This window comes from Brassica napus, chromosome C5 (assembly GCF_020379485.1).
Source record: "Brassica napus cultivar Da-Ae chromosome C5, Da-Ae, whole genome shotgun sequence".
Lineage (NCBI taxonomy): Eukaryota > Viridiplantae > Streptophyta > Magnoliopsida > Brassicales > Brassicaceae > Brassica > Brassica napus.
Genome location: NC_063448.1, coordinates 49,287,705 through 49,297,543, shown reverse-complemented (window position 1 = coordinate 49,297,543; position 9,839 = coordinate 49,287,705). Strand labels below are relative to the sequence as shown.

At 43.4% G+C, this 9,839-nt stretch overlaps 2 pseudogenes; one reads left to right on the top strand and one right to left on the bottom strand.

Annotated features, from left to right (window-relative positions):
• Positions 1-2,604: 2,604 nt before the first annotated feature.
• LOC106385521 lies at positions 2,605-7,097 on the bottom strand (annotated as a pseudogene).
• A 308-nt stretch (positions 7,098-7,405) lies between these two features.
• Positions 7,406-9,525, top strand: LOC106409528 (annotated as a pseudogene).
• Positions 9,526-9,839: the final 314 nt, after the last annotated feature.

The window sequence follows — 9,839 nt, the reverse complement described above, 5'->3', positions numbered from 1 at the left end:
TAATGTTCATGGCTAGTAAGGTAAGTTTCTTGGCTGGCTTAGAGATTTTGTTCTTGGCTCGGGTTTGCATAGGATGTGCATTAGTAACTGATGGTTGTGGTGCGGGTTGTGCAAGATCAGTAGACGACACTGATGGGGTAGGTTGTGTGTTTAGGTTTTGCTGGTTAGGAGATGGTTCAGGTTGGGTGGTATGGGTTAGCGGATTAGGAGAAGGCGAGGTTGAGGGCGAGCTTGTGGAGGTCTCCGGTTGTACCTGCGCAGAACTAGTAATCGTATTAGTTGAATCAATTCCTGAACCCAAGTTATTATTCTGTTCGTGAGAAACAGAGTATGTCTGTGACACTGGTGATTGAGGATCCTGGCTCGGGGGTGGAGGCGTCGAGTGTTGTACGAGTGGTGCCGTGAAGATGGGTACATGAGTAGGTGGAGTAAAGAGAGGAGGCTGAGTGTCAACGGCATCGACCTTGTCAATAACTTGAGAAGCGTATGGGAAAGTGGACTCAACGAACTGAACATGGTGGGACGTATATATGCGGCCAGTGGGAAGGTGGAGACACAAGTATGCGCTCTCGGTAATGGAATATCCAAGAAACATGCACGGTAGTGATCGACCGTCTAGCTTGTGTGCCGTATAGGGCCGCAGCCAGGGAAAGCATAAGCAGCCAAATATTCTCAGCTTCAGATAATTCGGTGGTTTGCCGAACAACTTCTGATAAGGGGAGGCATTGTTGATCACCGCAGAGGGCAGCCTGTTGATGAGATATACTGCAGCCACGAAAGAGTAAGTCCAGTATGTCGTTGGTATTTTGGCTTCATGGAGAAGAGTGAGTCCAGTTTCGACTATGTGTCGATGTTTGCGCTCCGCAATGCCATTATGTTCTTGTGTGTGGGGTGGAGAGGTGAGATGGGAAATTCCATGGGAGGATAAGAATGATCGCAGGGCAATGAATTCCCCACCATTATCAGAATACAAGTTACGGATTTTGGAATCAAAATGTTTCTCGAAAAGAGCTTTGAAGGTGATGAAGGTTGGTTTGACTTGAGACTTTTGTTTAAGAGGGTAGAACCATGTATATCTTGTATAATGGTCTACAAATATAAGATAGTATTTGAACTGGTCAATGGAGAGAGTGGGTGAGGTCCAAACATCTGTGTAAATGTATTGAAGGGGCTGGGTTGAGACAATTGTATTGGAATAAAATGGGAGTTTATGACTTTTATTAATGAAACAATGAGAACATGGTTTTTGAGAAGAAGATGATAAAGGCAAAGAAAACTTGGAAACAACATTTTGTAGAACAGGTAAAGAAGGATGTCCCAAACGGGAATGCCAAAAAAAAAATGGATGTTTTGGGTGTGGGAGTGGCGAACAAAGAGATGGTGTTTGAAGATGTCACAGGCCACTCGTACAACTCCTCTTTAGTTTGGCTTTGTAGCAATCGGACCCCCGTACTAAGATCCTTCACCTGAAAATGGGCAGGAAAGAATTCAACAGATACGTTATTAGAATTGCACATGCGATAAACAGAGATAAAATTTTTATGTGAGTTAGGAACATATAGGATATCATTAAGGGTAAAGGAACGAGAGAGAGTTTTAAGAGATGTTGAACAAGTATGCGAGATCGAGAGACCGGAACCGTCAGCTATGGTGACCTCCTCGCCACCTGTGTACGGTTGATGCAGCGAGAGATTACTCAGATCGGTCGTGAGGTGATGAGTAGCTCCACTGTCCAAAATCCAGTTGTTTGGATTGTAAGAAGACGCAGACGCCATGTTGGCACGCGGTTGCCACGAGCTTGGAGCAGGAGAGTGAGAGTTCGATGATCCAGAAGCCGCGTGGAGTTGGGGACAGCGGCGAGCACTATGACCATAAGCACTACATATCTGACACTTGCCTTGGTAGCCACGGCTATTGTCATTACGCGATGTGAATTGTTGTTGTTGCTGCCAAGTCTGCTCATTCCTGTTGTTGTTAGGACGATAGGAGCTGTGATTGTTGTTGCGGTTGGAGCCATGGTAGTTGTTGCGATTACTGTTGTTGTAAGAGGGCCCGCGGTAGTTCGCAACATTGGCTGTTATGGGAAGGACCGTCTGAGGCGTTGGAGTAGCTTGCAGCTTGACCTCGAAATTGAGAAGTTTCTCATGAACTTTTGTAACAGATGGTGTGGAGTCTCGGCTTTCAATCTGATCGACAAGCTGTTTGTATTACTCTGGCAGTCCTTCAAGGAGATACTCAATCTGGTCTTCAAGTTCGTATGGCTTACCCAAGATAGCCAGTTGATCAAACCGAGTAGTGTAGCCTTGGACGTAGGCTTCAATCGTCATCGTGCCTTTGGTCCAGTTCTTGATTTGGTGACGCAGTTGCTTAATGTGGGCACGTGATGGTTTCGCGTACTTAGAGGAGAGAGTCTCCCAGATCTGAGCGGCAGTGGTCGTCGTTGATAGGATGGGTTGAATGGTGACCGTAATGGCGCCAAGCAAAGCGCTGTAAATCAGCTTATCATCAGCTTATCCTGTCTCTTCCACAAGGCGTATTCCGGATTCGCCGAGACCACGCCGTCGGTTGTGAGCGTGGGTGGAGGAATGATCACAGATCCATCAAGGAACCCAGCTAGGTCGTATCCATCGAGTAGGGCATGAACCTGACGGCTCCACATGAGGAAGTTAGAAGCAGTAAGCTTTGTAACGTTGGTCATATTGATGTTGAGAAGATTTTTGGTATCAGAAACCAGAATGGTTTCGGTAGTAGATGCCGGAGAGGTAGACATTAGTCGTTAGAGAATGCTGAAAAAGGTTTCAAAGAGAAGAGAATTTGGAGTGGCGGCCACGAAAATTAGGGATCTATGGCTCTTGATACCATATAGTAAATATGACTGAATGCTTTGTATTGATAGAGAAATTACAGTATATATACATCGTTCATTAGGTATTCTAGGTATCTACTATTTACTAATATGTCCTTATACACTTATACTCTACAAGAAAGTCATTCTCTGATCATTAAAGCATTATTATTAGTAGTCTCAACATGAATTTTTCAAAATGTTAAACCAAGATATATTAATATTGAGGAAGAGAGCAAAAATATGTAAACCAGTAAACAAAGAAACATACATTCTATGAAAGAGATGGAAGAGCAAGCTTCCTTATTACCCACGCCTGTGGCCTGTAGGTCTCCGATCAATCGCAGAGATATTTTCTAAGTAATCAACTTGGAATCTTGAGTTTTAAACTCAAAGGATCGGTTCGAGGAAGAAGAGTGCAGATTAGGGGATGAGCCATGGTCAAGGACAATCTTGCAGCAGTCTCTTCCATGTTAACAGTTTTATCTCCATTAATTCTCCAGTCAAAGCACTGCACCATCATTCCAACTCCGGTTTCGACAAAGATATATCCAAGATTTGCTCCAGGACAGACTCTCCTTCCACTGCCAAAAGGAAGAAACTTAAGAACTTTCTCCCTCTTCTTCTTGCTCAGATCTTGAAGAAGCAAGAAACCTCTCTGGCTTAAACTCATCAGGATCTTGCCAGAAATTAGGATCTCTCATAACAGCGTAAGCGTTTACAACAAGTGTTGTCTTCTCCGGTATGCGGAACCCTCGAACCTTACATTCTTACCAAAATCGGCGCTGGTGGGTGCTGATAACTTATGGAATTGGATGATACTATTGATAGAGCAGAGCTCTTGTTATATACAATTACAGAGGAGGTATTTACGGTATGTGTATATACAGAAGTTATGACAAGGAGATGATTGAGCTAATGTAATATATGCTCATGAATGTGAAGATAGTTTCCTTATCCTAATATCCCCCCTCAAGACGGACCGCCTTGTGCTAGTCCGATCTTGGAGCATAGTTGTTGATGTTTAGCGCGGGAGAGAGGCTTGGTTAAAGCGTCAGCGAGTAGTAAATCTTGCAATATAACGATGTTGAGTCAGTAACAAGCCATGAGAAGTTCTATGAGCTTCAATGCCTAAAAAATAAGAGAGAGAGCCAAGGTCTTTGAGAGAGAATCGTGTAGATAGAGCCTTTATGAAGTGTTCCATTTGTTGTGTGTTGTTCCCGGTGAGAACAATGTCATCGACATACACTAGCATGTAGAGAAGAGTGCCATTTTGATTGTAAATGAAGAGACTGGCATCGGCAAGGGAATTTTTGAATCCAGAAGAAAGCAAGAATCGCTTGAGCTCAGTGTACCAAGCCCTTGGTGATTGTTTAAGTCCATAGATAGCCTTGTTGAGCTTACATACAGCCTTTGGATTGTCTTGATTGATGAACCCCGGTGGCTGCATCATATAGACTGTTTCATCAAGCTTGCCTTGCAAGAAAGCATTGTTGACGTCAAATTGTCGGATTGGCCATTGGTTGGAGATGGCGACACTTAAGACCAAGCGGATGGTAGCTGGTTTGACAACAGGACTGTATGTATCTTGATAGTCAAGACCATGTTGATGAGTGAAGCCTTTGGCGACTAGACGGGCCTTGAATCTGTCCACCGAACCATCAGCTTTGCGCTTGATCGTGAAGACCCATCTGCATCCGACAACATTAGCTGCGTGCACTGGTGAGTGTAGATCCCAAGTATGATTGCAAAGCTGTGCATTAATCTCATCACACATAGCTTTCCTCCATCTAGGATCCTTTAATGCTTCTGCCACAGACGTTGGTATTCTCTCTGTTGCAGGAACCACAACAGCAGAAAGATTGAGTTTGTCTACTGGTTTGCGCTTCCGTGTAGATGCTCTCTGTGGCTGGTGTTGGACAGGATTTGGCGCAGCTGGAGGTGCTTCAGTAGAAGGTATGATCGTGGGTTGTGTTGACTGTTCGGGTGGTGGTATTGCTGGGGCTGCTGCGGCAGTAGAAGTTGTGGTTGTTGGAGCAGAGTTTGGAGGCTGTAAGACTGGCACCGGAGCAGTGGATGGAGGAGCCGGAGCTGTTGATGGAGCAGCCGGAGCAGTTGATGGAGGAGCCTGGGGCTTTAGAGGAATAACAGTAGTAGTCACATGATCTGCGTTTGATGTAGCTGCAGGAACATTCTCATCAAAAGAGTCAGATGTAAGCGGGTTAGGCAACGGGTTAGGCAACTCAAAGGGAAAAACATAAACATGGAAAACAACATGTCTAGAAGTATATATCCTAGATGTTGTTCTATCTAAGCAGTAATAGGCACTTTGAGTTGTAGAATATCCTAGAAATACACATGGAGAAGAGCGTGCATCAAGTTTATGAGAGGTGTATGGTTTTGTCCAAGGAAAACAAAGACAACCAAATATATGCTCATGAATGTGAAGATAGTTTCCTTATCCTAATAGGTGCAATCTTAGTGTTTCCTTAACCACTGCTTGCAAATAGGGAAGTCTAGGTAGATCGGTTTCTTGAATCAACCTTGTTTTCCCGACTACAGAATCCATTTCTTGCCTTAGCCTCTCAAGAATATTTGGGTTGTTGATGATCTCAGCCATTGTCCACTGGATTAACTTCGCAGCGCTGTCAGTGCCTCCAAGGAAAAGCTCCTGAAAATAAAGACACAAACGTTTTATTTAGTCCTGATAAAATGAGTTTTTTTTTTCCTTTGATATTTCTCTCTGAAAAGAACAGTTACCACTAGCAACAACTTGATGTGGTTTCTAGTGATTTTATAATCTGCGTTTTCATCTCTAGAAGATGCCAATAAAACGTCCATCATATCTGTATTTTGATGTTTCTCCGGTTTCACTTCGTGTTCCCGGAGATGCCTCTCTAGCAGTTCATCGAATCGGCTGGAGACCCTTCTAATCTCCTTTCCGAAGAGTGAGATGCCAAGCTTCTTAAGCGGCTTACCTAACATGTTGGCAATTAAAACTTTCTTTAGCAAGCCCATTGTTTTGGTCACCGACTCCCTGACCTTCTCTGCCTCACCGTTCTCCACAGAACAACTCCTCCCAATGAGCAACTTGGAGATGATGTTGTTATTGAGCACCATTGATTCCTTTCCGATCTCAACACTCTCTTTATTTCTCGCCTTGTTGAGCAGTCTTGCGCAAAACCGTTCTAGCTCATCTGCACGGATGAGCTCCAAACAGATTCATGACCAAGACCTTCTTCATGAACTTGTGATAATCTCCGAAGTTAGCGCCTACGAATGTTTCATGTCCGAACAAGAGAGAGATCTCCAGTGTACGGAAACCACGTGATAAGACATTCACATCGTGCGTCCTGAAGAGATCGTATGCCACAGAGGCCGAGGAGGCAAGGACTAAGGGGACTTTGAATATACGGAGGTGGAGGAGTCCTACCCATGAGCAACTTGGAGACGCTGTTGTTAGTGAGCACCATTGCTTCCTTTCCGATCTCAACACTCTCCTTCTTTCTCGCCTTGTCCATCAGCCTCGCTTAAAACCGCTCTAGCTCATCTGCACGGATGCCTCGAGACCGAACCTGTGCCGGAGCTTCTTCATGAACTTGTAATAATCCCCAAAGGGAGCGCCTGTGAATGTCTCATGTCCGAAGAAGAGAGAATTGTCTAGTGTATGGATACCACGTGATGAGACATTCACGTCATGCGTCCTGAAGATCTCGTAGGCCACAGAGGCCGAGGAGACGAGGCATAAGGGGATTTTGAATATGCTGAGTTGGAGGAGAGGTCCGTACCTGGATGAGATCTTCTGAAAAGCCTTGTGTGGTAGAACAGAGAGTAGAAGGTGAAGATGCCGGATGATGGGCAGAGACGGAGGGCTTGGAGGCAAATCAAAGCCATCTTTTGGTCTCTTGAAGAAGAGATAGTAACAAAGGAGAAGAAGCATAGGAAGATCAAGATGAAGAAGTTTAGAAAGTCAACGGTGATCATTGCTGCCATTGTTGCTCAATTGAAAGCTAGTCCATTTTTAATGATACACTATATAAAGATACATGTTACTTTCAACAGTTGCAATCAGACTAACTTTTAAAATTTTGAGTAAATAATGTTCACTGTCCAAGGTGACAGACAATTAAGGTTTCACATGGATGATGTGGATATAACATTTCCATAAGTTAGCATTTTATTTTGTCACTAACCTTGTTAAACGCATAGCTAAGAATATTAGTAAATGTTTCGGTATATGCCTAGAGAGGTGGGGACTAGCACTCTTTGCCAGAGACTCAAAGTGATTCCTTGTGAAACTCAGTGCTTCGTCCATTATATCTACTAATATAAACAATCCATTTAAGAAGGTTAGTGACAATATAAAATGCTCATTTATGCAAATATTATATACACATGATTTATGCGGAAACCTTTGAACATTATTATTGGGGGTTCTTAGCGGAATATAAGAATCCGTCTCTTAACTTTTAAGAGCCGGTTTTTAATTTTTTTAGTTAAAAGTTAAGAAACAATTTCTTAATTTCCGCTAAGAATCTCATTCTAAGAACACCTGATTAATCATGGTCCTAGTTGTCTGTTATTTTGAACAGTGAACACTATTTACTCAATTTTAATAGTTAATCTGGTTACAAACCTGTGTCTTTATATAATGTAACATTAGAAATGGACAAGATTCCACTGAGAAACAATGGCAGCAATGATCACCATCGACTTTTTAAATTGCTTCATATTGATCTTCCTATGCTTCTTTTCGCTCCTTTGTTACTCTCTCTTCTTCAAGAAACCAAAAGATGGCTTTGATTTGCCTCCGAGCCCTCCGTCTCTGCCGATCATAGGGCATCTTCACCTTCTCCTTTCTGTTCTACCACACAAGGCTTTTCAAAAGATCTCATCGAGGTACGGACCTCTCCTCCACCTCCGTATATTCAAAGTCCCCTTTGTCCTCGCCTCCTCGGCTTCTGTGGCCTATGAGCTCCTCAGGACCCACGACGTGAATGTCTCATCACGTGGTTTCAATACACTAGAAAATTGTCTCTTTATCGGACATGAAACATTCGTAGGCGCTGACTTCGGAGATTATTACAAGTTCATGAAGGTCTTGGTCATGAATCTGTTTGGAACTCAGGCACTGGAGCGATCACGAGGCATCCGTGCAGATGAGCTAGAGCGGTTTTACGCGAGGCTGATGGACAAGGCGAGACATAAGGAGAATGTTGAGATCGGAAAGGAAGCAATGGTGCTCACTAACAACATAATCTCCAAGTTACTCATTGGGAGGAGTTGTTCTGAGAAGAACGGTGAGGCAGAGAAGGTCAGGGAGTCAGTGACCAAAACAATTGGTTTGACAAAGAAACTTTTCTTTTCAAACATGTTAGGTAAGCTGCTTAAGAAGCTTGGCATCTCACTCTTCGCAAAGGAGATTCGAGATGTCTCCAACGGATTCGATGAGCTGCTAGAGAGGCTTCTTCGGGACCACGAAGAGAAACGTCAAGATACATATATTATGGACATTTTATTGGCAGCTTCTAGAGATGAAAATGCGGACTATAAGATCACTAGAAACCACATCAAGTTGTTAATCGTGGTAATTGTTTTTTTTCAGAGAAAAATATCAAAAAAATAACTCATTTTATCAGGTCTAAGAAAACATTTGTGCCTGCACTTTCAGGAGCCATTCCTTGCAGGCAGTGACAGTGCTGCGAAGTTAATGCAGTGGGCAATGGCTGAGATCATCAAGAAACCAATTATTTTCGAGAGGTTGAGGCAAGAAATGGATTCCGTGGTAGGGAAGACAAGGCTGATTCAAGAAACGGATCTACCAAGACTTCCTTATTTGCAAGCGGTGGTTAAGGAAACACTAAGACTTCACCCACCAGTGCCTCTTGCATTAAGGATGTTTGAAGAAGAATGTAAGGTTGGAAGCTTTCACATACCGGAAAAGATAACACTTGTTTTAAATGTATACGCTGTTATGAGAGATCCTAATTTCTGGCAAGATCCTGATGAGTTTAAGCCAGAGAGGTTTATTGCTTCTTCAAGTTCTGAGCAAGAAGAAGAAAGAGAGAAAGTCCTTAAGTTCCTTCCTTTTGGAAGTGGAAGGAGAGGCTGTCCTGGAGAATCAATGGAGATAAAACTGTTAACATGGAAGAAACTCTTGAAGGATTGTCCTTGACCATGGCTCATCCCCTAATCTGCACTCTTCTTCCTCGAACCGATCCTTTGAGTATTTGAAGATTCCAAGTTGATGGTTTAAAAGATATCCCTATAGAGGGATCTTGACGATGTTAGAATATATCATACAGTGTTGTAGGTTGCGGCCACGACCGGATGGCTTCGACTTTGGCCAGATCAACAGACAAACTATCAGCAGAAACAATGTAGCCAAGAAAGTGCACTTTCATTGATCCAAACTCACATTTTTTTGTGTTGCGAATAGTTGGTCACGTTGTAGGACCAAGAGAACTTCGCGGAGATGAACCAGATGTTCGGCCATGGTCATACTAAAGATGAGAATATCGTCAAAGTAGACTACCACGAATTTTCCAATGAACGGACGTAGTGACTGATTCATGACGCGCATAAAACTACTAGGCGCATTAGACAATCCAAAAGGCATGACAAGCCACTCGAAAAGTCCTTCACGAGTTTTAAACGCTGTCTTCCATTCATCACCAGGTCTGATACGAATCTGATGGTAACCGCTCTTGAGATCGAGTTTAGAGAACACGGTAGCAGTACCAATTTGGTCAAGAAGATCATCGAGACGTGGAATGGGAAAATGGTAGCGGACTGTGATTTTGTTGATGGCGCGACTATCGACACACATACGCCACGAGCCGTCTTTTTTTGGGATGAGTAAAGCAGGGACAGCACACGGACTTAAGCTTTCACGTAGAAATCCTTTAGCCACAAGTTCTTCGACTTGACGTCGCAGTTCTTCATGTTCAGTTGGACTCATGCGATAGTGGGCTCTGTTTGGGAGCACTGCATC